General features: G+C 42.9%; 1 long non-coding RNA gene across 1 annotated transcript in view; it reads right to left on the reverse strand.

Annotated features, from left to right (window-relative positions):
- Positions 1 to 27,987, reverse strand: part of LOC122455867 — a 138,837-nt gene that overhangs the window by 3,614 nt on the left and 107,236 nt on the right. The window lies entirely within an intron of this gene.

The following is a 27,987-nucleotide window of genomic DNA, read 5'->3' on the forward strand; positions in this document are numbered from 1 at the left end:
AAACAAAAGAAGCCTGCAGCTCTCAAAACAGCCCACTCACTCCACAGTTCCCTGCAAAGCAAAGCAAGGGTTACACCTCTGTGAAAGGAACCTGGGCCCCTAACCCACAGAGTGCCTGGAATACCCAGGCTAAGTGCCCTGGGATCTTAAAATGAAAACCAAGCAAAGATGGTCCCTCTGCTTCTCCAGAGGCTCTTCAGCATCTTTCCTGCTAAGCAGCCCCCTGTTCTGTATGGCTAGGGAGCTCTGCTCATCTCAGCATGCCAACCTAGACTGGGCCTTAGATCCTCCCTTTAAAGGACCTGTCCCTCTCCAGACTTGATTGCAGCTGCTTGTGCCCAGAGGAGGAGCTCTTTAACTCCTTCCTGACCCAGGATCTGTCCCACCACAGTATCAGAGCACCTCACAATCTTTAATGTATTTATCCTGGCTACACTCTTGGGAAGTAGGGCGTCATACAGATGTGGAAGTGAGGCACAAAGATGCTAAGTAATCCAGCATCACCCAGGAAGCCTCTGACAGAGCAGAGACTTGAACCAGGGTCTTCCACACCTCTGAGGCTGGTGCCCTAACCACTAGACCATCCTTCTTCTCTAAATAACTCTATAAATAACAAAGAGATGTTTCAGCATGGGAAGTGTCAGTCTACCAACTGCACTATAACTTGAGGGTGCTTCTGGTTAGCACTATAACATAGGTTACATAAACTCAGATGTCAAGGTGTTTATTTAGACTCCCTTGTAAACAGGACTCATCCTCCAGCTATCTTAATTATAGTTGCAGAACACTTTGCAAGATAAGAAGGGGTACCTGATTTGCTGTATCGCTGCTATCCCACTTAGCTTTGTGAGGGGTTCCTCAACCCCATAGCACCCCAAGGTGGCATGTCTGATAAGATATACCTGCTAAAACGGATGGGATTAATCAACATCTTTAAATCTTTTCTTTACGATCTCAGTATGTAATCATGCTACTGAGGTGGATTTGATCATTGTCATACCTTTTTCACCCACATTTAGAGAGCATATAAGATTAAATGGACTATATAAACCAGATCCTCAGCTGGCTTGCAGCAGTGTATTTCCATTGAAGGACCGGTAGCCATCAACAGAGTCACAAGGGATAAACCTCACAGTCATTAGTGATAACCATCCTCCAGACCCAGTCAGCTTTTAGCTGAGCATTTCCTATCTAAGATACTTACACATGTGCTTTTTCACATCACTCATAAAGCTTCCTAGTATGGGACTGTTCTGCAGGCTGCACCTCAGAGACTCTTTCATTTAACGTTTTCTTTATCAACTCTTGTATCATCAATAGCACCCAAATTGTCCACCATGGTTATTCTGAAAACTGACACAAATTTGCAAAATATTCCAGTGTTGCCAAAGCTGCATTTTTCACAGAAAAAAGTTTCAGCCAGAAATTTTACCCAGCACTAGTTTGGTATTTTTATCTTGCTTCCATTGAGGATGTTCCAAGCCGCACTGTTATACCACCACCTGGTGCACATGACATCAAGCTCTGAACCTGGATTGTGACAGAAAAGTAAAGGGGAGAGAAAAGAACAACTATTTGCATTCAAAATTTATTTGGACGGCTGGATCTCAAGCTGATATAAATCAACACAGCTCCTTTGACTTCAATGGGGATACAGTAGTTTACAGTGGCTGAGAATCTTTGGCCCATCATTTATAATGCTATGCATACTGTAAATGCTTTTCATGTTTTGGGATCTTAAGTTTTCCAGTTTATAACTTTAAAAATAGAAAGTGTGCTGTCTTTAAGATAACACAGAACATTACAGAACCAACTCACTTTGCCATTGGTTGTGAAACCGTAAAAGCATTAAGCGCATTGAGTGAGGAGGACAACCCCAGAGGATTGTTCCCTTGCAATAAAGAACAGCAGGCTGGGATGCTTGAAGAACACACTGAGTCAAATACTATTTTGAAAATAAACAGGAACCTGATGTTATTCATCTAAATTGATGATGGGTTTATATTTTTGGTGATTCCAGTCTAATTGCATGTATTTACAAAACTTTCAAGCATGCCTGGAGTCCAGTATTTATTAATGCTGCCAGTTATTTTAAAGGAACAGTAACTCCCAATTAGCTAAGGTGGCTAAGAAAATCATCATACATTCTGAATGATGAAAGATCACAGAAGGAGGTCCACTAATGGATGACAGGTGCAGCAGTGAATGGCATCTAAAGAGTGCAAGCCAAAATCTAAGACATCTCTGGATATCATCATTCATTTTAAATGGCATGAGGTCAAAAAGAAAAGAGAGGCCTATGGTTCAGAAGGCGTTGAAAATGACCTCTTTTTTAACCTCACGGATTATTCTTCTTTAGATAGAGATATCCAAAGTCAGCTGAATGCAGAAAATAAAATGTTAGACTAGAATTCCTAAAGCATGGCATAATGGGAGCACTGAGGCACAGAGAATCTTAACAGCTTCTAAATTCTAATTACTCTAGAAGATTTCTGGGAATTCTGTTCTGTTAAACCCCCTGAAATGTATTTGTACTTTCACACCTACTGCATATTGCAGTTAGAATATTGCTTTTGTTGCATTCATTCAGCATGTTTCTTTAAATAGATTTTTGTTACATTAAAAATATTGTAAAATAAAGCTACGACATTAATTGACTGGATGGAATTCCCCAAACTGGATTAGTCTTTGATGACATCTTCATCATCTGGACCCATGGAAAAGAAGCTCTTGAGGAATTCCACCATGATTTCAACAATTTCCATCCCACCATCAACCTCAGCCTGGACCAGTCCACACAAGAGATCCACTTCCTGGACACTACGGTGCTAATAAGCGATGGTCACATAAACACCACCCTATATCGGAAACCTACTGACCGCTATTCCTACCTACATGCCTCTAGCTTTCATCCAGATCATACCACTCGATCCATTGTCTACAGCCAAGCGCTACGATATAACCGCATTTGCTCCAACCCCTCAGACAGAGACAAACACCTACAAGATCTCTATCATGCATTCCTACAACTACAATACCCACCTGCTGAAGTGAAGAAACAGATTGACAGATCCAGAAGAGTACCCAGAAGTCACCTACTACAGGACAGGCCCAACAAAGAAAACAACAGAACGCCACTAGCCATCACCTTCAGCCCCCAACTAAAACCTCTCCAACGCATCATCAAGGATCTACAACCTATCCTGAAGGACGAGCCATCGCTCTCTCAGATCTTGGGAGACAGACCAGTCCTTGCTTACAGACAGCCCCCCAATCTGAAGCAAATACTCACCAGCAAGCACACACCACACAACAGAACCACTAACCCAGGAACCTATCCTTGCAACAAAGCCCGTTGCCAACTCTGTCCACATATCTATTCAGGGGATACCATCATAGGGCCTAATCACATCAGCCACACTATCAGAGGCTCGTTCACCTGCGCATCTACCAATGTGATATATGCCATCATGTGCCAGCAATGCCCCTCTGCCATGTACATTGGCCAAACTGGACAGTCTCTACGTAAAAGAATGAATGGACACAAATCAGACGTCAAGAATTATAACATTCAAAAACCAGTTGGAGAACACTTCAATCTCTCTGGTCACTCGATCACAGACCTAAGAGTGGCTATACTTCAACAAAAAAGCTTCAAAAACAGACTCCAACGAGAGACTGCTGAATTGGAATTAATTTGCAAACTGGATACAATTAACTTAGGCTTGAATAGAGACTGGGAATGGATGAGTCATTACACAAAGTAAAACTATTTCCCCATGGTATTTCTCCCTCCCACCCCATCCCCCACTGTTCCTCTGATATTCTTGTTAACTGCTGGAATTAGCCTACCTTGCTTGTCACCATGAAAGGTTTTCCTCCTTTCACCCCCTGCTGCTGGTGATGGCTTATCTTAAGTGATCACTCTCCTTACAGTGTGTATGATAAACCCATTGTTTCATGTTCTCTGTGTGTGTGTGTATATAAATCTCTCCTCTGTTTTTTCCACCAAATGCATCCGATGAAGTGAGCTGTAGCTCACAAAAGCTTATGCTCTAATAAATTTGTTAGTCTCTAAGGTGCCACAAGTACTCCTTTTCTTTTTGCGAATACAGACTAACACGGCTGCTACTCTGAAACCTGTGATTTATTTATTGTTTCAGTTTTCTAAAATACAGCAATAGGCACCTGTCCCCAATGCTTTGGGATTCTAGCCAGTCAGTGAAGAATCACAGCATAAACAAAGGGACTGCCCCTGAATATTTCCCTGTCTGCCCACACCCTCCTCAGCAGCCTTAACAAACAGGTCTGAAGGTGGGCTTTGCAGCACCTCTTTTGATGTCAGGCATGTCCATGTGGCCCAGGGAGAGAGTACACCAGTCTCAGTAACCAGGTCCCAAACCATTTAGGGCTTTATAGGTTCAACTGAAAGCTTATTGGAAGGCCGTGCAAATCACAAAGCACTGGTCTAATGTGCTCCTAAAATGCAACTCCACTTAATAAGGGAGCTAGCTGTAGCATTCTGCACTGGCTTCAGCTTCCAAGTGTCTGATGACTTGATGATGATGTTCTGTGCTGCTCTACAAACTCTCTTTCTGCTCCCCTGCCCCCACCTCTGTGTAGTCCAAGTACTGCCGCTCCATTCTAGCAAAGCACATGAGAACACTGAAGCCAATAGAACTATCACATGCTTAAAGCTAAACATGTGCTTAAGTGCCTTGTGAACTGGAACCTATGTCTATTACTTTCTCTCTCCTTTTGATTAACGTGTGCTGTCAGGTTCTAGTCTCTCAATCCCTGACAGATTCATCCAACTCCCATCCCTCTGCCTCCCATTCCATCTTTCCCAAACTGGGACCAGCTCAAAATTTTGCTCAAATGCACTTCTCCTTGCTCAAGGCAGAGAATTATTTCTTGATCTAGTTCCAGATGCATACTAAAAATGTGCATGCATGCACACACACACACACAGACACACACACTGGAATGCACAAAAGTAAAATTCTTCAGAAGTCTATAATATGTTCTTTATTTTCCAAAAGTCACACATTTCATATAGCATTCTTCTTGCTTAATCTTGCAATCTTTGTGAAATGTGATAATACCATGAACAGACAGGAGTAGTATGAAAAGCAACTGGTACAAAGAGATATCATTCAAATTTCTAGTAGCAGGTTAGGTGCCTTGGAATCTGTTTTTCATGATTACTTAGTACAAAAAACTGTTGCAGCTGCTGATCATGCAGAGATAATATTATATTTATATAACTGTGGGGTTTCAAAAGGATTTTCCTTTTCGCAAGGAGAAGCCAAAACAGATCCGATGACTAAAATATAAGTCACATTCTGGGCCCTATTCTGCTCTCAGTGAAGTCAATGGAAAAATCTGGAGGGCTGGATAATGCAATTCTTCCTCCTCCTGGTGAACATTTACTCATGCATATAGCCCTACTGAAGTCAATGGGACTATTCAGGTAGGTTAATATTTACCAATAGAGGGGTAGCTCTAAATGGTAGTCGGAATGGGCTCATTATACCCTTCTGCTTTTTTGCTTTACATATGAACTCTATTTAATTTTTATTTCTGTAAAGTAAAACAAAAACAAAACAAAAAAACAGGTAATGTTGGTTTCACTTACCTAGATTTAAAAAAAACCCCAACTTTGCACTGCCAGTCATCCTTTTTGCCTACATACCGTTAAAAAAATGTTCTTATAGGTTAAATCCTGCCCTCTATTACTCTTTACTTGTCAGAGGGTGGGCAAAAACAATTTAAAAAAATATTTAAACAACATTTTATTTTTTAAAAATATAATTTTTAATATTTTAAATTGAAATGCGCATTTTAGTCATCTGTTAGAAAAGCTACACTCAATCATCATTACAGTAGAGTTTATTGCATGGAAACCATAGCTTGGCTGATGGAGGGAAATAAAGGGTAATTTAGGTTGGAATCAGAGTAGCAGCCGTGTTAGTCTGTATTCGCAAAAAGAAAAGTTTCAGAGTAGCAGCCGTGTTAGTCTGCATTCGCAAAAAGAAAAGGAGTACTTGTGGCACCTTAGAGACTAACAAATTTATTAGAGCATAAGCTTTCGTGAGATACATCCGATGAAGTGAGCTGTAGCTCACAAAAGCTTATGCTCAAATAAATTCGTTAGTCTCTAAAGTGCCACAAGTACTCCTTTTCTTTTTGCAAAAAGAAAAGTATCCACTAGGGGGAGCTGTGTAGTTGCATGCCACAAGGTCCAATCTTATTAAACATCTTCAACTTGGTCCTGTAGAATATGTGCTAACTACTTAAGCTTAAACTATCTATTCAATTTTGTATTTGGCAGTGACATTCTGAGTACCTTTCCCAGATGTAAAAAAGAAAAGGAGTACTTGTGGCACCTTAGAGACTAACAAATTTATTTGAGCATAAGCTTTCGTGAGCTACAGCTCACTTCATCGGATGTGAAGTCACTCACTTCCCAGATGTGAAAAAGAGCTCTGTGTAGCTCAAAAGCATGTCTCTCTCACCAAAAGATGCTGGTCCAATAAAAGATATGGCCTCATCCACTCTATCTTCAAAAGAGGGAGATTGAGGCCTGATTCCACATAATTTTGTCAAAAGTACAGTAAGATACAAAAAAGAATTAAAACAGGTTTGGAATATCTGTTTTACACTAAGCAGAAGGTAATTTGTTGGGAATTTTAACTCATTCCTCCTGCCCCTTCGAACTTAAGCTTTCATCTAAAAAAGCCTAACCCTTACATTCTCAGAGGTAATTTTCCAAATGTGAACTAGTGCAAAGTTCCCTTGCTGAATCTGAAGGCAGACAGCTCTAGTGCCTCTGCTGTCCCCTGCAGAAGCAGCAGGAAATTCACAACACTGGTCAATTTCACATGTGCCCTCTGACTCCGAAGAGCAACACTGGAATTGAGGAGAATCATGTCAATGTCTCCTGCTCTGGTTAGGGCAAACTATGAACAGCAGCAGAGGGTATTAAGAGCTCCATGTAAAGAGCAACACACGAGAAGCAATTTGCAATGCTCGAGAACAAGTTTTATTGCTCCTAGAAGCCCACTAACTATGCTGCATATTCTTATGCACCATCTACTGTAGCCTATCTATTAACTATTAATATAATTAAAATGTATATGAAATGTATTGAGCACTCCTGTAATAGAGACACTGTTGCTATTTGTTGGCGAGGAGGACCCCAAACTCTGAGGCTGTAGGAGCTGTTGAGTACAAGGGATGTTCCCTTTCTCTTCCCCTTCTTGCCCCTGTACAGGAGAGCTGGGGTGAGAGAGAATGCCTCCCTTCTAGCAGCCAATGCACCAAATTCATTGGACATCTGCTAGCCAGAAGCTGGTATGAAAATATGAAACCTGAACCTAGTATGACTGAGAGACAGAATGATGGGAAGTCTCATAGAAATCCTCCCCTTTCCAAGCAGCTGGGGATGGGTGGGGCTGGATTTCTCACTATGGTCTGTCCTTGGACCTAGCTGGTGGTCCCCGATCTTCCATAACATCCTCTGATTTAGTCCTCCGCACACAGTGGGTGGCTGCAGGGCCAGTGCAAGGATGTTTCACACCCTAGGCAAAACTTCCACCTTGCGCCCCCCCCAGCCCTGCAGCAGCTCTCCCCTCCCCACCCTGAGGAGCCCCCCTCACGGCATCTCCGCGCCCCCCCTGCCCTGAGGCACCCCCACACACAGCAGCTCCCCGCCGCCCCCTCCCCTCAGCCTAGGGAGCCGTGCGGCAACTCCCGGCCGCCCCCTCCCTCAGCCCGGGGAGCCACGTGCGGCAGCTCTCCGCCCCAGCTCACCTCTGCTCCACCTCCTCTCTGAGCACACCACCACCACCACTTCTCCCACCTCCCAGGCTTGCGGTGCCAATCAGCTGTTTGGCACGCAAGCCTGGGAGGGAGAGAAGCAGAGTGGGATGGTGCTCAGGGGAGGAGGCGGAGCAGAGGTGAGCTGGGACAGGGAGCAGTTCCCCTGTGCGCCACCCCCCCACCCTGTTACTTGCTGCAGGCGGCCCTCCCTGTGCCCCTCTGCCCCAGCTCACCTCCGCTCCACCGCCTCCCCAGAGTGTGCTTTTGGCCACCCCCAACCACTTGGCACTCTAAGCAACAGTCTAGTTCGCCTAGTTGCACCAGCCCTGGGTGGCTGGTAAATTCTGCAAGACCCGAATGAAAATGTGAGTGTATGATGGCCAAATTTCCCCAGGTAATTAGAAGAATCGCTTCTACAAAAAGCAGGGTGTGGCTTGGGGTGGGGTTCAAAAACATTCAGATGTTTCTAGTCTTCTGTACTTGGGGGTGGGGGGGTTAATGTGCAGAAGGACATTCAAGGTTTTATGGTGGCCATCATTTTTGAGGGGCACACTTTAAGAGCAGGACCTGTTAGTTCCAGGGAAGAGACAACTCCTAGACTTTCTGTTCAAGCACAATTTTTAGCAACACTGGTGTATTTCCACCACAGAAATGAGGAAATGTAGGCCACATAGTATTCTATGGTTAGCAAATGCATTTAGATGATTGTTTGGCTTTACTGAGTAATATTGTTTTGGAAATTTATAAAATACCATTTCAATTAGGATGCAAAATTGTTTATAGATGCAAAGGTCACACTAAGCAACTTTCCAGTACATTTATCTAAGTGCTTGCAGTAACCATTTCAAGGCAAATGGAAAAAGATGGCAAAAATTGCTGTACTAAAGATTGAGTGTAATGCAAAGTTTTCCAATACATAAAAAGTTAAGAACAGTGTCAGTATTGCTATGTTGGTTCTTGACAAGTCTCTTCCTTGAATTTGGTTCTCACACTTCTGGCCATTGGTCCAGGACCTTAGAAATAGGTCACCATTTATACAGGAGCCATGCCTTAGGGTATATCTACAGAGCAAAAAGACTCCCGTGACAGCGACTCTCAGAGCCTAGGTCAACTGACTTGGGATCATGATGCAGGGCTAAAAATAGCGGAGACATATTCAGGCTCAGGCTGGAGCCCAAGCTTCAAGACCTTCCCCCCTTGCCAGGCTCCAGAGGCCAATCTCTAGCTAAAGCCTGAATGTCTATACTGCTATTTTTAGGCCTGCAGCATGAGCCAAAGACAGGTTCTGAGGCTCACTGCTGTGGGTCTGTCTTTGTGTGGATGTACCCTTTAGAGGTCAGACATTTCTCTGCAGCTCTCCTAGGGTATGATCCTAGACCCTCTGAAGTCAATGGAGCTGCTGGGTGCTCAGCATCTTGGAAAACCAGCTCATTTATTTAGATGCCTAAATATGGTCTTAAAAGCCTAACTTTAGCATCCATTTGTGAAAATTTTGGAAATGCATTCTAGCAAAGGTCCTAAAATTAATCTTTAGCCCATGTCTACCCAGATGTCTGAACAACTTGGAAATGTAAATAAAACTGAACCCCTCAACACCAAAACAAAGGAATTATAAGAATGTATTAGCCCTTGCTATCATATCAAAACCTTCTAAAGCTCAAGGTTCTAGCTCCCTAAGTCGCCAGTGGAAACCAGTGCATGAAAATGAAGCTATCAGTCAGTTAGCAACAAATGGAACTAGAGATATGATTAAACTCAAGTGCTTTCATACCACCTGCCTCCCTTGTGAGAGACTAAAACTGGGAGTCAGAAAAAATGAGATTCAAATCCATAGGGAAGCATAAAATGAAAGTTCCTATTCTCCCTCCCCCCCACATTTACATTGATTTTAAATTATTTAAAATGCTAAATTCGAGTGAGTCACCCTAATTTCCAATAATTTTAGTAAACAATGTTATACTATTAACAGGAAAAATTAAAGAATTCAATAAATGACAGACATGTGTGTCTGGATAAAGAGACTAATTGCCTACAACAACATTTGCATGCTACCTTGTTTTATTTCTTTTCTTTTGGAGCCGATGTAACCTTTCAAGAGCCGAAAGATTTAGAAAGCCCCACAACATTTCAATGGGTTTTCTATTAGTATACCCCATGCAGAGAAAACTGGCAATTATCACCTTAGTGGAATCTGGTATGCCTGTGTTACATTCCCTTTGACCTGCAATGTAGGTCAGAAGATGTCACTTTCTGGAGTACTCTGGGGCCACTGCGTCCTCAGAGTTTACAATGCTGCCTTGTGGTTTGCAGAATGCACAGGAGTCTTTTAAAAATGTGTTGTGCCAATGCAGACAAAATCTGGCATCGTCCCTCTTACTCTGCCACACTACAATTGGGTTATTTCAGCTGCTCTAAATGGGACAGCCAAACTCTGTTCTCAGTTACATCTCTGCAAGCCAACTAAAGTTAATGGAATTGCAGGGATGGATCTCAGGGCAGGATTAGCTCTGCTGTTTCCAGTGCTAATTCCCACCATTCCACATTGTCACTCATCCTCACTAAGGGCCAAACGCTGATCCCATTAAAGACAATGACAAAACTCCCATTGACATCAACAGGACCAGGTTTTGGGCCTACATGCTACTTTTGGAAGCATAAAGTGAAAGTTCTGAAGACTGTTTTTCTTGAATCCATACCAACAGTGAATATTTGGAAACCAATCATCACAATTTATGGCCCATCTCTGCAACAATCATCTAAGAGTCATCGTCCTTCATAAACACTGAAATCAACCAAATAATCCCATTGAACCCAATGAGACTATTCATGTCCACCAGCACCCATAACCATACACTGTCTGTAAGGATCATCTATTCTCCCTGGTCTGTTGAGTCTGGCGGGGTGGCAGTGATTTGAGACTCTGGAGGGATTGCATGAAGAGGCTGATTACATTTTGTTATGTCAGTGTTACTCGGATGTTTGATTTGATCAGGAACAATAGATGGGTTTGCTTATTTTGATGTATTGTTAAAAGGCACCCAGAGCATTGTATGGACACTCTTATTATAGCTTAGTAAAAAATTCAATAAAGCAATTAATAATAGGTAAGCTGTAGAATCAGGCCATAGTCCCTTTAAAATAACAGCCTCTGAAGCAATTAGTTGATTTACACATTACTGGTTTGCAAAGGTGCAAAAAACAAAAAGGTAACAAAACTGAGCAGAAAAGAACAACTTTTGGGGGGAGGTTTTTGAGAGGTGAACCAGCCCTTGGAGTATAAATGACACTAAGCTGTGGGGGTGGGGTTGTTTTTCATTTTAGCCACATACTGCAAGACTTGCCTCCTTAAATCTCTAAAACTGTTTTTAATATTTTCCTTGCTTAGATTGTAACTTGACCCAGGCTTTAGATTCATGTTTTGTTCATGTAAACCTTTTATGCTGGATGACTTTACTTGTCTTCCTCACCCCAGAAAGTCAGAAGGGAAACATTTTGAAAAGCTGTGGCATTACTCAAGCTGTGAGGTGGGCGACTCGAGAGCAGCAACATCTTAAAACATTCTGCACAGGGGCAAGCAAAAAGTCAATAAGGAAATACCATAGTTAGGCTCTTTGTAACTCGCTGAAAGTGTGAGACAGCAGTTCATTTCCTGATCAGTCATGTGGAAATGGTAAAAAATAATTAAGAGCAATGACTAATCACCAAATCAAAGCAAATATTAAACAAGCAAACTCTTTCTATTGTCGAGTTTTGTGCACAAATAAGCAAAGGCATTCACATTTAGCCCTTAAACCAATTATAAAAGGTAAGTTTAAAAGAAAAAAACTATTCAGTTTGTGGCTACATTATGTTGGAACATCAGTTACACAAGCTATTGGAATTGCTGGAGCCCACCATGTGGTTAAAATTGGAATAAAACACAAGGAATCACTTTAAAGTCAGAAATAAATACTATACCAAAAGAAAGAGAACCTTTATAGTAAAAGCAAACTGTCCCTCCAACCTCATATCCTAACCCAATTATATTTCAGTGTTCCTCCAGAGCTGGAAGTTTGTAATGACAATAATTGAAGATTGAATCTCATATGATCCAGATTACTCTCTGACTATGCAGCTAAAATTTTTACAACATTTCCTGTCCACCATTTTCACCTTTATAGATTTTTAGGGCTACCAAGAGGGTTCTTAAACCTACAGATGATGAAAATGTGTCACTCCCTCCTGGCAAATGAGGTGTGCGGTACATCTGGGAAGGGGCATCCACACTGCTAGTATAAAGCTGTTGGCCATAAAACCGAGATATTAAAAATCAATGCCATTTCATAGCATTAATAAAAGGCAAGTTGCCTGAGCAAATTAGATTACTGGGAAAAGATGCTCCAAAGCAAGTTAAATTCTGATCAAAGTCCCTTCCCCGCTGCCCTCCCACTAGTTCCCCACTTTTTTTTTCTGCTCAAATGTTTGTTTACCGAGCTCAGCTCTAGCCTCACATCTTCCGCATTTAGTAACCCCTGCGCTCTACTGTCCTATATCACCATTCCAAATGTCACTGATTTCATCTTCCAAGGGGCCAGCACACACTAAGGCCCAGATCCTGCATGTGCTTAACTTCATGCACTGTGAATAATCCCCTTGAAGACTGTCCATCTATCTTAGATATTTATGAGGCCCATGTCCCATAGTAACTGAGAGCCCCACAATCTAACGTATTTCTGATCCCAAAACCCTCCTGAGATAGGGAAGTATTATTCACATTTTACATGTGGGGAATGCAGGCATGGAGAGACTGAGATCATGTCTACATTACAGCCACTGCAGCGGTAGCGCCACAGTGTAGACACTTCCTACATCAATGGAGAGGCAGTAGCTAGGCCAATGGAAGAATTTTTCCATTAATGTAGCTGTGTCTACATCAGGGGTTAGTCAAGCTAACTACAATGCTCAAGGGCAAAATTTTTCCACAGTACTGAGTGACATAGCTGGGTCAATCACATTTTTAACTGTAGACCAGGCCTAAGAGATTTGCCCAAGGTCCACACACAGTCTGTGGCAGAGCAGGGGCCTGAACTTGAGTCTCTCAGTTTCCAGCTAGTGCCCTAACCACTGGACTATCCTTCCTCTCTGGGGCAGTCTTTATAGGATGGTGGGCCATGGCTGAGCCATGCCAGCAGCAATCATATTCAGACACAGATGCTGCTGCCACAGTTCTAGTAACTTTTCCCTAGAGAGCACAGGCAGGATGCTTTTTCAGAGAACTGCGCTCAACATCTATGTTTCATAAACACGACTTGATGGCCAATCAAGGGCCCAATCCAACTGCCATTGAAGTTAATGTGAGTTTAGCCTTTGAAATCAATGGGAATTGGATCAGGCAGTAAAGCTGACCATTTGATTTTTCTAACAGAGTTATAACATGGGCCTGTGGGGAAATAAAAACTCCCCGCCATGCTGATCAGGAAAGGAATGCTAGAGCTGAGCTGTGTGTGGGACCTAAAATAACAATAGCTCCCTCCGAACTTAAATCCAAAACTTTTCTCCAGATTTCCATTTCCTGAGTTATAGAATATAGAAACATAGAGCATGGTGACACTTTTAAATGAGACCATTTTTTTCTGTTAAAAAATTCCAATTTTCCCCCGGTCAAAGTCACCATTTTCCAGCTAACTCTACTTAAATGGAGTTTGGTTCCTGTGGAATAGCACCAAAATATGTATTTACTAGAGCAGTGGTTCCCAAACTTGTTTTTGCTGCTTGTGCAGGGAAAGCCCCTGGCGGGCCAGGCTGGTTTGTTTACCTGCCGCATCTGCAGGTTTGGCCGATTGCGGCTCCCAGTGCTGCAGTTCGCTGCTCGCTGCTCCAGGCCAATGGGAGCTGCTGGAAGCGGCGGGGGCCGAGGGACTTACTGGCCGCCACTTCCAGCAGCTCCCATTGGCCTGGAGCAGCGAACCACAGCCCCTGGGAGCCACGATCGGCCAAACCTGCGATCGCAGCAGGTAAACAAACCAGCCCGGCCCACCAGGGGCTTTCCCTGCACAAGCAGCAAAAACAAGTTTGGGAACCACTGTACTAAAGAGTAGTCAGCCTGCAAGGCTTTCTGCCATTATTGTACTTTTCTAGAAATATGCAGAAATAGTTCATTACTGGACTAAAATATTACTAGTGCTTGCCAGTAAGGGAAGGCATTACTATGAGATTGAACCTCCACTGTCAAGAAGCTGGTTACAGCTCTCCGATTCTCAGCTGTCCAATCCTGGCATAAGTCAAAGCAAACTTGGTGGATCAGAGAATCCATCCCTTCATTACTGAACATGACTCAGGAGTAATTTTAGTTTTTATTGCAGCTAACTATAGTTTATGATCCCTAAACCGGTAACACTGAATAGCTGCTGTTGTACTGCCTTTTCTAGAGATGCTGGGCCAAATTTACCCCGGGATTGAAGTAGACATCACTGCCTTGACTTCAATAGATTTGTAGCTGTGGTGTAAATGGGTGAATTCAGTCCCTTGCTTTTCACTAATAGTGCTGTACATACACACTCACCACTCTGTGACCAGGTAAATATGGTATTTGGTTTCTAGGAAACACTTGCCTATCCCTGATAAATAAGATGTTCCTGTGTGCAGAGCATCAAACAATAACGACCCCACAAAGCAGCTCAGAACCAGGGGCAGAAGCGGAGGTGTAAGGACTTTGTCAGTGTGTCAGTGGAAGGGAGGTGAAATAAACCAGAGTGATGGAATCTAATTTGGAAAATACCTTTGCTGATAGCATTACTCTCAGCCACAGATCCTAACATATTGAGCTATACTCATTCCTAGTGTAAACCACTGGAATTCATCAGGGATCGATTTTGCGCAGTAGCTGTTAAAGTCTCAAAGTACCATTTGACTCATGGGAATCGCATGACAAACTGCCTCTAGTGACTGCTTTGAAAAATGAGCAATAAGAAAGGGTGGGGGGATGGAGCAAGTCACAATCAGGAGCTCTGCCCATGGAATAAAAGAAAAGTTCACTCTCAGATATTTCCAAGCAGTGTTAGTCTTCTTCACCAGCAGCTACTGCCCAAGAAGTCAGCCATATGGTTGCTTTTACACTGATCCAAAAAATATACACTGGGCCATTTGTAGCACCAACCACTGAAGCAACAGTCAAGGCAAGGATGGTAGGACACCTGGGGACTGCAGTGTTGAGATAACACTTGGAAGAGAAACACCAGCTTCAGTGGCAATAAGCTTAAAAAAACAAAGAGCTACTCGGGTGGCCAGGAGAGAAAGGCACTGAGAAGAAAAAGACCAACTGCTACTGATTTTTAGAGAACTGTCTAACCGTCCCCAATAATCCTCTAGCCCCACCTGGGTAGTAAACCATCTAATGGGAGGGAAAGTTCTGAAATGCAAAAGAGCAACACCAGAGTCTTCTGCCAGGAGAACACTAATGATTAGTCCAAGACAAGTGCTATTTTGTGGAATAACAGCGATGTAAAGCTAAGTGAATCACCCATGTGCACAGGCTTGGAATTAACCTGGCAGAGGCAAATTGCTTTTACCATTTAACATCATTTCGAACTCCAGCAAAGGGTTCACAAAAATCCGGGGCGGCAGCTGAACTCCATGAAGGTGTTCCTTCACACATGCTCTGTGCAAAAACATTGTTCCTCAATTTGATGAAGTCATGCACAAAAATGTAAGAAATGAAGCACAAAGGGGATCTCTCCTGATGACATATTAAGTGGATGCCCCTCTTTTCCAGTCTGGAATGTTCTTTTTCAGTCTCGGGGGGAAGTTAAAGATCTATAGCTTTTTTAAAAAAAATACAGAATAATCCCAGTGTCCTGGCCAACATGCATGTGCATGTTATAATCCGTGGCTGTATATAGATTGCATGTTAATCTTATAACACATTGCTCAGTGTCTAATCTGCCTGCCCTATCCAACTCCTCCAGACCAAAGAGCACTAGGAAAGACGCAGGGGACCCAGCTAACATGCAGGTATGAGTCCCGATAGAATGAGCTACAGTGTGCAGATCATGATGGAATAAAGGTCCACCTAAAACAGTTGGAGAAAAGACTTCGCTATAAGGTGACTTATGGAAAGGTTCCATCTGGGGTCCTAGAACTTGAGAGGGAGAAGTGGAGCGCACTCTTCACAATAAGGAGTGGATACTTAGAGTGAAAACCTGGCCCTATTGAAGTCAGTGAGAGTTTTCCCATTGACTTCAGTGGGGCCAAGATTTCACCCCTGGTATTTATCAGCCTCACAGAGGCTGATATCTTCTCCTAAATATCAGACTAGGAGGCATGACCTGTGTGAAGGTTAAGGGCTGATGAATCAGGTTATCCTTGCAACTGTTGAAAATGGAGTATGGAAAGAATTGTGTTGTTTCTTTGTTTTACAATTTTTGTGAGGTGCCACCATAGTTGCTGGATTAGGAATGAATTTCCCATAGTAACTCAGCAATCCCAAATCTGACTGTGGTTGCCTTGCATCAGAAGGCGCAGGTGTTTTAAACACAGCTTTTACCCTTTCCAGTATGGTATAGATTTGCATGGTGTCAAACGGCGCCTCAAATATTCTAATGATGCCTTTAGAAATTCAGGTTTGTTTTTCTTCACACACAGGCCAGAGCAGATCTGCAGGCCTATAGAACACCTGAAATCTGCTACACATCAGTCAATCTACTACAGAGCAGAGTGACGTTTACCCACAAGTTTCTAGGCATTGGATTCTTTACGTCAGGTGTTTTTCTATTAAGATACAGACTGTATGCAAATCCCAAGCCTTGCACATTGCTTAAAAGTGCAGATCAATGGGTTGATAGCTCTGACTGTGAAAAAGTATTAGGGATGGTACATGCAAATGTTTGGAGAGGATGTGAACTCCGGCAAACAAAAACGAAAAACAATTAAATGTACGGAGAACATAATGTTACAAAACTTCAATTCAAGTAGGACATTTGCTGGAAGGTCCTGCATTTTACAGCACACTTGAGAAACTTTCTGCAACAACAGCAAAAGAAGCTGTATGTGCCTGTCTTACTTGTCTAACTGTCTTAGAAAGTTAGATATTATCATGAACTCCTCCCCCTGTAAAATATATTGCCAGTATGAACTGGCCAGATTAGAACTGAAAAACTAGATCTGAACACTTCTAAACACTAGGATAGTTTAGACCTACATCCACATTTTGTAGTTTGGGTCCCTTATAACTGCTGACTCCAAATGCCAGTTTTGTTAATATTCTTCAGTCCTCTGAACTGACATGTAGTGGGTTAGTGGTGGTTCCTCCCCCTCTGACTCAGTGGGAGGCCACTCCACCTCACTGCGTCCATAGGCATCGTGCACAATCAGGGAATTAGCAAAGTCTGGCGTGAAGATCCGGGGCCCTGGTGGCAGGGTGGAGCGGACTCACGGTCTTAAGGGGCTCCAGCTTTCAGGCCAGGCAGGCTACAAACAGTCTGTGTACTCAGCCCTCAGACAGGACAAGGCACCAAACAGTCTAAGAGCTCAGCCCTCAGAAAAGGCAGAGTAGTGAAGGTTTAGGGCTCAGGTCCTGGGGCAGGGCAGAGCACCAAACTGTCTAGGAAACTCAGCCCTCAGGGAGGGAAGTGCAGTGGATAGTTTAATGTCCTAGCTCTGGTGGAGGGTAGGCTAACACAGGCCTCCTGGCCTACAGCAAGGAGTGAGGGGTGAGGTGGCAGGGGGGCCTGGGCCCACCCAACTCCACCAGGTCTCAGCCCAGGGCTAATAGTGGTGGCGTGTTCTGTCCCTGGGTCAGTGGGGAGTCCAGCCGCAACATGCTTACTGGGTCTCCAGCAGCAATGCAGTCAGACTGGAATTGGCTACCCCTGGGCCACTTCCTCCCCTCCCCTCGGGGTGTGCCTGGATCCAGGGGTGTCTTCTGTCTCCTCAGGGGAGGTAGCTAGCAGCAGTCCCAGCGACTCCCCAGTGTCTCGGTCGGCCTCCGGCCAGCCCTCAATGAGGCTCCCCTTCAGTCTCCAGGCTTGGGAGCGGGCAGTGTCTCTTCCAGGGGCTGAAGCCCAACTGAGCTCGAGGACCGACCCTTTATATTACCTGTCCCGCCTTCTAACTTCCGGGGGGGACGGGGAGGGCAGGCACAGCCTGGCTCCGCCCACCTACGTTCAGAGAGTGGTTCGTTCCCCTTCGACTCTGTGGGAGGCCACTCCACCTCAGGACACGGCACTAGTTGTCAGCCGAGAGAATGGAGAGAGAATTTGATTTTTAGGCTGCAACTTCTCTGGGACCTGCACCTGTTGTTGAAAATGTTGATAGTTTTCATTTGAGACTGAAAGTGAAAATGCAAATACTCTATTATAGGAGCAGCCTTCCAACATGTTAGCAAAGTCAAGAATAAGGTACATGTCTGAAAAGGAAGAATATACTCCACACAGTAAGAAGAGCTCATACTTCCCATATAATGGGCATATTTAAATCATTCCTTGACGACATATCGATTTCTGGAAGAATGTTCCTATTAATGTTGGGTTAATGGTTTCAGTTTAAATCGAAACTGATACGTGTTTTTAGATTGACAAATTCCTCTGCACAACAAAGACTGGACATTCCAAGTTTTATAAGTGAACCACAAAAATAACCTCACTATTTCTTCATATCCCTGTTTCACCTCTAGTAGACTAGTGCATCTTCATTTTTCTGAATACTAAAACTTCTATAGAACTCAAGGTGTATGGAACTATTCACCCATCAATAATCGTGAACCTGTTTCCAGTAGGCCTTCTAGCATAGCAGACATACTAGTCCTCAATTGGATGACTATGTAGGATGTGGAGTGAAATGTCTCTCAAAAGGGGAATAAGAACCTAAGAAAGTTGATAAAAACAACATGTAGTTCTTCAGGATTACAAGTCCTGAACTTCAGATGTCCTTTTCTATATACAAATGGATAGAACTGCAGTTGTTTGAATTCAAATTTCAGAAGTTTGCAGGAACACAATGGTTTGCTCAGGTTGATCAAATTCCAGCATCTCCAGGCTCAGCTATCATGAAGACCATTTAACTTATTTTTGCAAAATGTGAATCAGTACTGCTAATCTTTCCATATTAATTGTCTCTCTGCTCCACACTCTCTGGGATAAAAAAAATCATTTTTCACAAAATTTTCCATGTTTTTTTTTACCAAAATGTTATTGAAATCATTTTTTAAAATGTTATGAAATATTTTCACCTCCTGGAAACTGCATTTTCTTATTGAAAACCAGGTTTTCAGTCAACAACATGTTCTGAAAATGATGCTGATAATTTTAATTAAAAAAATAGATTTTTTTTTTGAAAAATGTGGGAAATGGGTTCATTTCAAACCCAGTGAAACAGAAAGAAACTCATAACATCAACATTTCCCCAATTTTTTGACCAGTGTTAGCTGAAGGCAGAAAGTGAGGACAGCTTTGTGTCTTCCCAGGATAAAGACCACAATCAGTCTCCTTCTCTGAGAAGGTGAAGAAATGAGATGATAGAACTACTAGCAACTATATCCTGTTCAAGAAAATGGCTATGGAAAATGGTTAGGTGAGTTGCTTGATTTTAGCTGAGGTAGATGGATGATTCACCAATGAATTAACAAGCCAGTGTTCATTTTCTCTTTGATCTCCTTTTGTCTTCTATCCTGTTTCAGGAAAGATAATTTTGTTCATATAATCACAGTGACACTAAGGGCCAATGAGAGAGAACCATGTCGAAACTGATGTGATAATTTTTTCAGATGATGTAATTCCATTTAGAGAGTTTGATGGTAATCAGGTGGAGGAGGAATTTCAGCAATTGCCCTTGTCTTACCAGGATGAATTCCAAGAAAGTATCTGCTTCATGTTATATTAACCACTTTTTGAAAAACACTTATTACAGAGGAAGAAAGGTAATAACCATGCAGAAAAATACCTGGACATTTGTTTATTTGAAAAGATATTAATATTTTAAGACTTAACAGGAGTTTTTAAGTATCCAACTGATTATTTCAAAAGTGGGCCCCATCCTGAGCTGTTATGAAGCAGCTCCTGGAGTTATGCCATTTTATACCTGCTGACGATATGGCCCATAGTTTCCAATTAACTGTTTTGAGTACAGGTGAGAATATGACGCTTAAGTAATCAGATGACAGAGAATATCAGAAGATAATAAATGCAGTCAATGCTCATCAGGGGGATGATGGATGAATTATATTTTGCAATGGACTCCTGCTTTGTTATGGATTTCCTTCACTACTAAATGGCACTTTAACTTAATACTTCACTCCACAAGTGACTACTTAAATGAGTGCAAAGTAACAGGCTTGTTGGTCTCTATGACAGGCCATACATAATCACCATAGAAATATAGAATTACATCTGTCAACCTCATCTTGTGTAATTGATTCAATAACTAACAATGTCAGTAGTACCAGGCTAAGCTTAGAGGTCTCAGTATGTGAAAATGCTCATTCATGGCTAAACATCTTGGTATTTTAATTGCTTGTCATACTGCCAAGGTTCCTATATTGTATCTATCTCCACAGCGACAGGTTGGAATGAGAAAAGCACTTTTAATAACTGGAAATGTGAATTTATAAACTTGTTCTTATTTTATAGGTCTTAAGGACACCATGGAGCATTTTAAAGTCATCTGGAGATGAAGCTGAATTTGGGGGAAAGTACAGTTTGTCTAACTGTGTATATGGTGTAACTATGTTATAAAATAAAACTAATCATATACAGGTTTGAAAAATCTTTGTAATTACCTATCAGAATAAATCAGCTCATGCTTGAAAGTGTATACATGTCCAGTCTGACAAGAAGTTTTAATCTCAGTACTTCTGGAGTAGCTCTGCGTAAACAACTTCTTGAGAACTGTACTTCCTAAATGGCTCAAACTGTGTGTGACTGTGGAAAAATACACTGGCTGATATTTGTAAATTGCTTTGAAATTGAAAGGCTATAATGGGCCAAATTCTAATCCCTCGGAACTCAATGGCAAACTCCCCTGGACTTCAACGGCAGTAGGGTATGGGATGAAGTGCTAAGTATTTTTACTATTGACTGTAGCCTGCTACATTTGTAAGTAAAGAGGGAAAAGAGAAGACTTATTGACCTGATTTCCAGAATTGATAGAGGAAGGTCTAATTGACTGGATTAGGGAGAACTGAGGCAGTGAAATGAGGAAGAGTGAGCTAACAGACTGAGGGGAAGAGGGAGATGAGGAGCCAATGGACAATGGGGAGGGATCGAGTTGATGGGAAAGAGACTTAATGGGAAAGAGGTGAATGTAATGATGGGGAAAGTTGGAGAACTATTGAAATATTGGGGAAGAATCGGTGCATTTGTGCATGGACAGTTAATAGATTTGGATGGCTTCCTCTAGTGAAGTGAAGAGTGGCCTTCCTCCAGACCTGAGAGCAAGGCACCACTACCTTCCCACCCCGGAGTGGGCAGAGCCAAACCTGCCCCACTCCCCTCACCAGAAGTACCAGGGCAGGGCAGGAAGTATAAAGGGAGGGCCCTGCAGCACAGTTGCAGCTGCACCAGGGAAGGAGATGGATGTCTCTTCCAGGGAGCCGAGCCTTCTACAGGACTCTGGACCAGCAACTGAGCAGCCTAATGCCCTGCTGTGCGAAGAGACAGAGGACCCCAAGGAGTGGCTGAGGTGGCAAGACAGAGCCCCAGGTCGATGGAGCAACACAAACTAAGAGGGGTGGGAAGTAGCCAGGGGAAAGATTTCGGTCAGGTTGTGCTGCCGGGAAGTGAGACAGTGGATTTCAGTTTCCCCACCGACCCAGTGGTGGGACCAGCCTCCACTACCAGGGCCTTGGGCTGTGACCCAGTGGAGTAGGGTTGGCTCAGGTCCCCCTACCCCTTTTTGCCATTAGCCCACATCTGGGGATTGGCAACACACTCACCCCTGGCCTGATTGACACCGCCTGGCCCAGTCATGCACTGCCCCATTTTGCACACCCCTGCTGCCAGCTCTGCACCCAGGGCAGGTGTCCATCCCAGCCCACCCCACCCTAGTTATAGCCCTGAGGATGTCATGTGAGCCACAGCTGTGTGCTGACTGGGTCACAAGTGGCCCACAGGTTGAGAACACTGCTCTAGACTAACAACTGCTTATTGCTCTGCCCCACCTAAAACCCTACACTGTTAATTGCTTTCAGCCCTAGCCAGAAGCCCCAAGGCTAAAAACCGCTCACTGCTCTGCCTCGCCGGGGGCCAGAGCTCCAGACTGTTAATGGTTGTTTGCACCAGCCAGGAGGCTGCAAGCTATAACCGGCTTGTTGCTTGGCCCCAGCCTGAGCAGGGCCCAAACCCAACTACTGCTGCCTGATGCAGTGAGGCAGAGAGGCCTCTCTCCCCATTTGAGAGTGAAAGACCACTACACGTGCTCACTTCAGGATTTCAGAATTAATCTAACGATCGCATAAGCAAATTCTATGCCCATTTCTCCCAGATTTTTTGCTGTGCCAATGCAGAAGGGAGCCTCCGTCTCTGTGATAAGAGTTAATACAGCTTTGAAACAAATCATCTGTAAGCAGAGCATTCTAAGATGTGGAGGAACAAAAGGGAAACATATCCACAAGATTCCCATCCATCTTTTCCAGCGCTGGTCACTGAGGAAGTCCCTTCTCCACCCGTTTACACTCACCCATACAAAGCACAGTGACTCAGCAGAGGCAGGTGGAGAAAATATGGTTTGGGAGGCTGAGTGGCTAGCCAACAGTAAAATATACCCATCACCTTTCTTGCTTTAAAGAACTGATCAATCCCTCCTTCCCTTTCTGGTTGCTTCTGTTTCCTGTCTGCCCCACCCAGCTCTGCAGTTTTGGCCTTCAGCTTTTTGGTTCAGTCAAATCCACATGAACACAAGTGTTTAATAAACGGGGTGGGGGCATTTCCAGAGCTGCTGCAGAGAGAAGAGGAGGCGATGACAGTTCCCTTTTCAAAGCAATGACTATCAGATATTTTGGCAGTTAAATGCTCCATAAGAGCCTTTCTCAGAAGAGAGCCTGTACTACATCCGTGCTTGTTGCAACATGGCTCAGTATTGAAGGAACACAGGAGGTGGGCGGAGACCAGATGTTGTTGCATTGTTCATACTGAATACATGAAAGAGGACAAAAATAAAGACCAAAGTGCATCTGTTTGGCTTCTTGGCTTAATTTGCTAAAAATAAAGCCCAATACATGCCGGAATCTAGAAAACGACTAAAAGACAGTGACACAGTTTCCTGGTGTGTCATTGTCTGCATAGGTACCGACTCCAGGGGTACTCCAGGGCTGAAAAAGGAGACCATTAATACCAATCTTTCCCTTTGAAAAATGTATCAGTAGAGATTTTGTACACAGCAAAATTCAATGTTCAGAGCAAAGGGGAAGAATACTGATTTGAACCTTACAGAGCCAGAGAACTTTAAGACTTTATGGATGTGCCATAGGCAGTTCCTAAGCAAGCAACAACCAGAACTCTAGACAAAAGTCAGTTCATTCCAGATTGCTTGCAAACTTAAAAGGTGTTCATGTGTCAAGTCAGTACTGAGAGAGCTAACTCCTATGAAATGTTGTTGTGTCTGTATCTCCCTATTTCAGCAGTTATTATTTGCAGACACAATGGATTCATAGATTTTAAGGCCAGAAGGGACAGTTGTAATTATCTAGTTTGACCTCCTACATAGTACAGCCAAAGAATTTAAACTACTAAGTCCTGCATCCAGTAGAATTTTACCAAGTGCACTGTGTGTTACAATATAATTTGCCCCTTTCCTGACTGGAGAACAGACATCTGGTCATGACATAGTGTTTGCGTACCGTATATAGCTGAGCTATTGAACTTCCCCCTTTACGCAGACTGGAGGCGATATCTTGGGGGCTTTTAAAACTTTGCCTAATGTAATGGTCACTAGGCAGTCTGCTGGGAAGAGAAGTTCCCTGAACCCTTCTCCTGCTGTATATCAGCATAGCTCTGTTGAAGTAAATGGAGCTACACTGAGGGCTGGTCTACACTACTGCGGTAAATCAATCTAAATGACGCAACTTCAGTGACGGGAATAACGTAACTGAAGTCGATGTAGTTAGATCCACTTACCGTGGTGGCTACACTGTGCTGTGTCGATTAGAAAGCGCCTCCTTGGGGAGGTGAAGTGCTCTCCCATCCATTTAGCGTGTCTTCACCAGACCCACTAAATCGACATTCACTGCATCGATTGCAGCAGTGCCAATAAGTGTAGACATGCCCTGATTTAAAGCAGCTGTAGAGCTGCCTCATAATAAGAAAGAAAATAATAATATGCATGTACAGGGTAGCTGGCCCACTAAAGGAAACTCTCCTATTCCAGTAAAGATGCTCCTTGTTTGGGCCAATTAAGAAGAAAGGGAAGCATCTGGGAAGCTGAAAAAAGCGTGAGAGTGAGTTTAGAGCACGTTGGTTCAGTAAAGAAGAGTGGTTCCTGGGAGAGGGCTGAAAGCAGGAGAGCAGCAAGAGGTTTGCTGGCTGGTACCCCTGAGCCAGGGCTACAGGGCTGAAGACTGGAAGGAGCAGTAGAAGCAGATGCCCTCTGGCTTTAAGCTAGAAAGCTAGAGCCAACGGGCAGAGGGCTGAAAGGAGGGGCTTACCCCCTGGCATCTCCTTGTCAGCGAGCTGGGTCCTAGAGGAATCAGGAGAGGCTCCTATCAGAGGGGTTGTGATAGTTCCCACTGGGAAGTGCAGGGTTGCGCCCCAGAAGGAAGGGTTGGGTGGCTGTCCTGGTGCAGAGACAGAGGACGACTGATAAAGAATGCAGTTCTGGCAGAAGACACCAGTTTGGTGAGAACAGAGCTTAGTTTTTAAAGACTACATGCAAAGGGTTGATGTGGACTACATTGTGGGACTTTGGGTTTGGGGCTTTTGTTCCGTGATTTGGTTAATAAACCATGAGGGACTTAAAGACATGCATGTTTTGGACTTACTGTGAACTCAAGAGGGAAACTGAGGCAAGGGGCCACTCGCAAGGCTGCCCTGGGGCCAGGAGGAGGCACCTGGAAGGAGTTCACTCATTTACAATGCAACTGAGGAGTGTGTACAGCTTCACTCCCCGTTCCCATGAGCAGACCACTGCATACGCTGCAGTTGCCATCACATGCTAGACAAAATCTTTCCAGAGCAGCAGGCTAGTGTGGTCCCAGGCATGCCTCGAGGGATCCTGGACCGGACAGGAGGCTTCCTGAAGGATGCATTTGCCAGATATTTTCAATCCATAGCAGCACTGGCCAGGGAAAGATTCAACCTAAAATATTATATAACATCTACTAGGCTTACTGTAAAATCAAATATTTCTGTTCTATATTTGGGGGAAAACACATGATATAGTCGTCATATGGTGATGAGAACACACTTTCCACCAGTATCTCTGGAGGATGTCAAACAGAGACTTCTAAAGTCAGTCATTTTTAAATCAGCAGGTCCAGATAACTTGTACCCAAGAATCTTAAAAGAGTTGACTGAGGAGTCTTGGAGCACTGGGGAACTTGCAGAAGAGTGGAAGAAAGCTAATGTTATGCCGTTTTTAAAAAAGGATAAACAGGATGACCTGGGTAATTATAGACCAGTCAGTCTGACATCAATCCCTGGAAAGATAATCGCAAAAAGAAAAGGAGTACTTGTGGCACCTTAGAGACTAACAAATTCATTTGAGCATAAGCTTTTGTGAGCTACAGCTCACTTCATCGGATGCATTTGGCCATCCGATGAAGTGAGCTGTAGCTCACGAAAGCTTATGCTCAAATGAATTTGTTAATCTCTAAGGTGCCACAAGTACTCCTTTTCTTTTTGCGAATACAGACTAACATGGCTGCTACTCCAAAACCTGGAAAGATAATGTAGTAGGTGATACTGGACTTGATTAATAAAGAATTAAAGGATGGTGATGTAATTAATGCAAATCAACACGGGTTTATGGAAAATAGATCCTGTCAAATTAACCTAATAGCTGTTTTTTTAATGGGATTACAAGTTTGGTTGATAAAGGTAGTAGTGTTGATGTAATACTTAGACTTCTCCAGGGCATTTGACTTGGTACTATACAACATTTTGATTAAAAAACTAGAATGATATAAAATTAACATGGCACACAAATGGAATAAAAACTGACTAAATGATCAATCTCAAAATGTCATTGTAAGAAGAGAATCATCATCAAGCAGGTGTGTTTCCAGTGTGGTCCTGCAGGGATCAGTTCTTGGCCATATGCTATTTAACATTCTTATCAATGACCTGCAAGAAAACATAAAATCATCACTGATAAAGTCTGCAGATGACATAAAAATTGGGGGAGTGGTAAATAATGATGAGGACAGGTCACTGCTTCAGAGCGATCAGGATCGCTCAGTAAAATGGGCACAAGCAAACAATGTGTGTTTTAATATGGTGAAATGTAAATGTACACATCTAGGAACAAAGAATGTAGGCCATACTTACAAGATGGGGGACTCCATCCTGGGTAGCAGTGACTCTGAAAAAGATTGGGAGGGGGTTTGTGGATAATCAGCTGAACACGAACTCCCAGTGTTGTCAGAAGAGCTAGTACGATCCTGGGATGCATAACCATGGGAATCTAGAATAGGAGTGGAGAGGTTATTTTATCTCTTTGGCACTGGTACAACCATTGCTGGAATACTGTGTCCAGTTCTGATTCAAGAAGGATGTTGTTAAATTGAAGAGAGTTCATTGAAGTGTCACAAGAATGATTAAAGGATTAGAAAACATGCCTTATAGTGATAGACTTAAAGAGCTCAATCTATCTGGTTTACAAAAAAGAAGGTTAAGGGCTGACTTGATTATAGCCTATAAGTATCTATATTGTGTACAAATACTTAATAATTGGTTCTTCATTCTAGCAGAGAAAGGTATAACATGATCCAATGGCTGGAAGTTGAACCTAGACAAATTCAGACTAGAAATAAGGTGTACATTTTAAACAGTGATTTAATCATTGCAATAATTGAATAAGGGTCATGGTGGAGTCTCTATCACTGACTATTGTTAAATCAAGATCGGATATTTTTCCAAAAAATATGCTCTAGGAATTATTGTGGGGAACTTGTATGGCCAGTATTATACAGAAGGTCAGACTAGAGAATCACAATGGTCCCTTTTGGCTTTGGAATTGATGAAAGATGCAATAGACAAGTAGAAGTCTTAATTCATGGCATATAAGAGTGCAAGTAAAAACGATACTCAAAAATCCACCATCCCATCCACATCACGGTAATATTGTTCTGCTTTATACAGGTTCTTACGCCGTGCTCTTCACCCTGTTATCTAAGCACCTTCCCGTAGTGCATTAGGCAACAAGATTAACATCTGCACATGTTGCCAAGTGTTGCTTTCTCTATGGGGCATCTCTGTTTGGGATACTGGTGGAACAACTTCCTGGGGACTTTATGATGTTGAATACTACCATTCACAGTGAAAATCCTGAAAGTTAGAAACCCAATTGGTAGGAAAACAATTTTTTTTGCTAATTATGCTCATTTTTCCTGTCAGTCAGAATAAAAGACATAGCTCCCCTTGTATGCAATGTTGTTGTAGCCATGTCAGTCTCTCTCATCAACAGAAGTCAGTCCAATAAAATAAATTACCTCACCCATCTGGTCTCCTTATAGCTGAAAATGGCATAATATTAAAGTTCAAAATAATGACAATTATAGTTGCTTCAGTTTAAGAGAGGAGGGATCTTTAGCAAACTAGCCTCAGCCCTAGGACTTGGGAGACCCAGGTTCAATTCCCTGTTCCACCAGACTTCCTATCTGTCCTCAGCAAAGGGAAAGTCACTTAGTCTTTCTGTGCGCAGATGGGAAACTGAGGCAATGAGTATAGGAGCACTGCCCTGCTTCAGAGGATTATTGTGGGGATAACTTTAAAAGATTGTGAAGCACTATGATAGCTATTGATGCAAAGTGCTATATAAAAGCTAGGTATTATTATAAAACATTTTAAGAGATGATTACTAATTTTAACAGTTTTTAAATAATAGTTGAGTATCTTCACCGAGTAATTCAGTGAAAGGAAAGACCTATGGCATAATTCCTTGTTGAATAGAAAGCCTTCCTGAAGTCAGTAGGAACATTATATGAGTAGGAGTGTAGGCTACCATATTACTAGCCAAATACTCAGCTGGTGTAAATCAGAA

This window comes from Dermochelys coriacea, chromosome 9, assembly GCF_009764565.3.
Source record: "Dermochelys coriacea isolate rDerCor1 chromosome 9, rDerCor1.pri.v4, whole genome shotgun sequence".
NCBI classification, from domain to species: Eukaryota; Metazoa; Chordata; order Testudines; family Dermochelyidae; genus Dermochelys; species Dermochelys coriacea.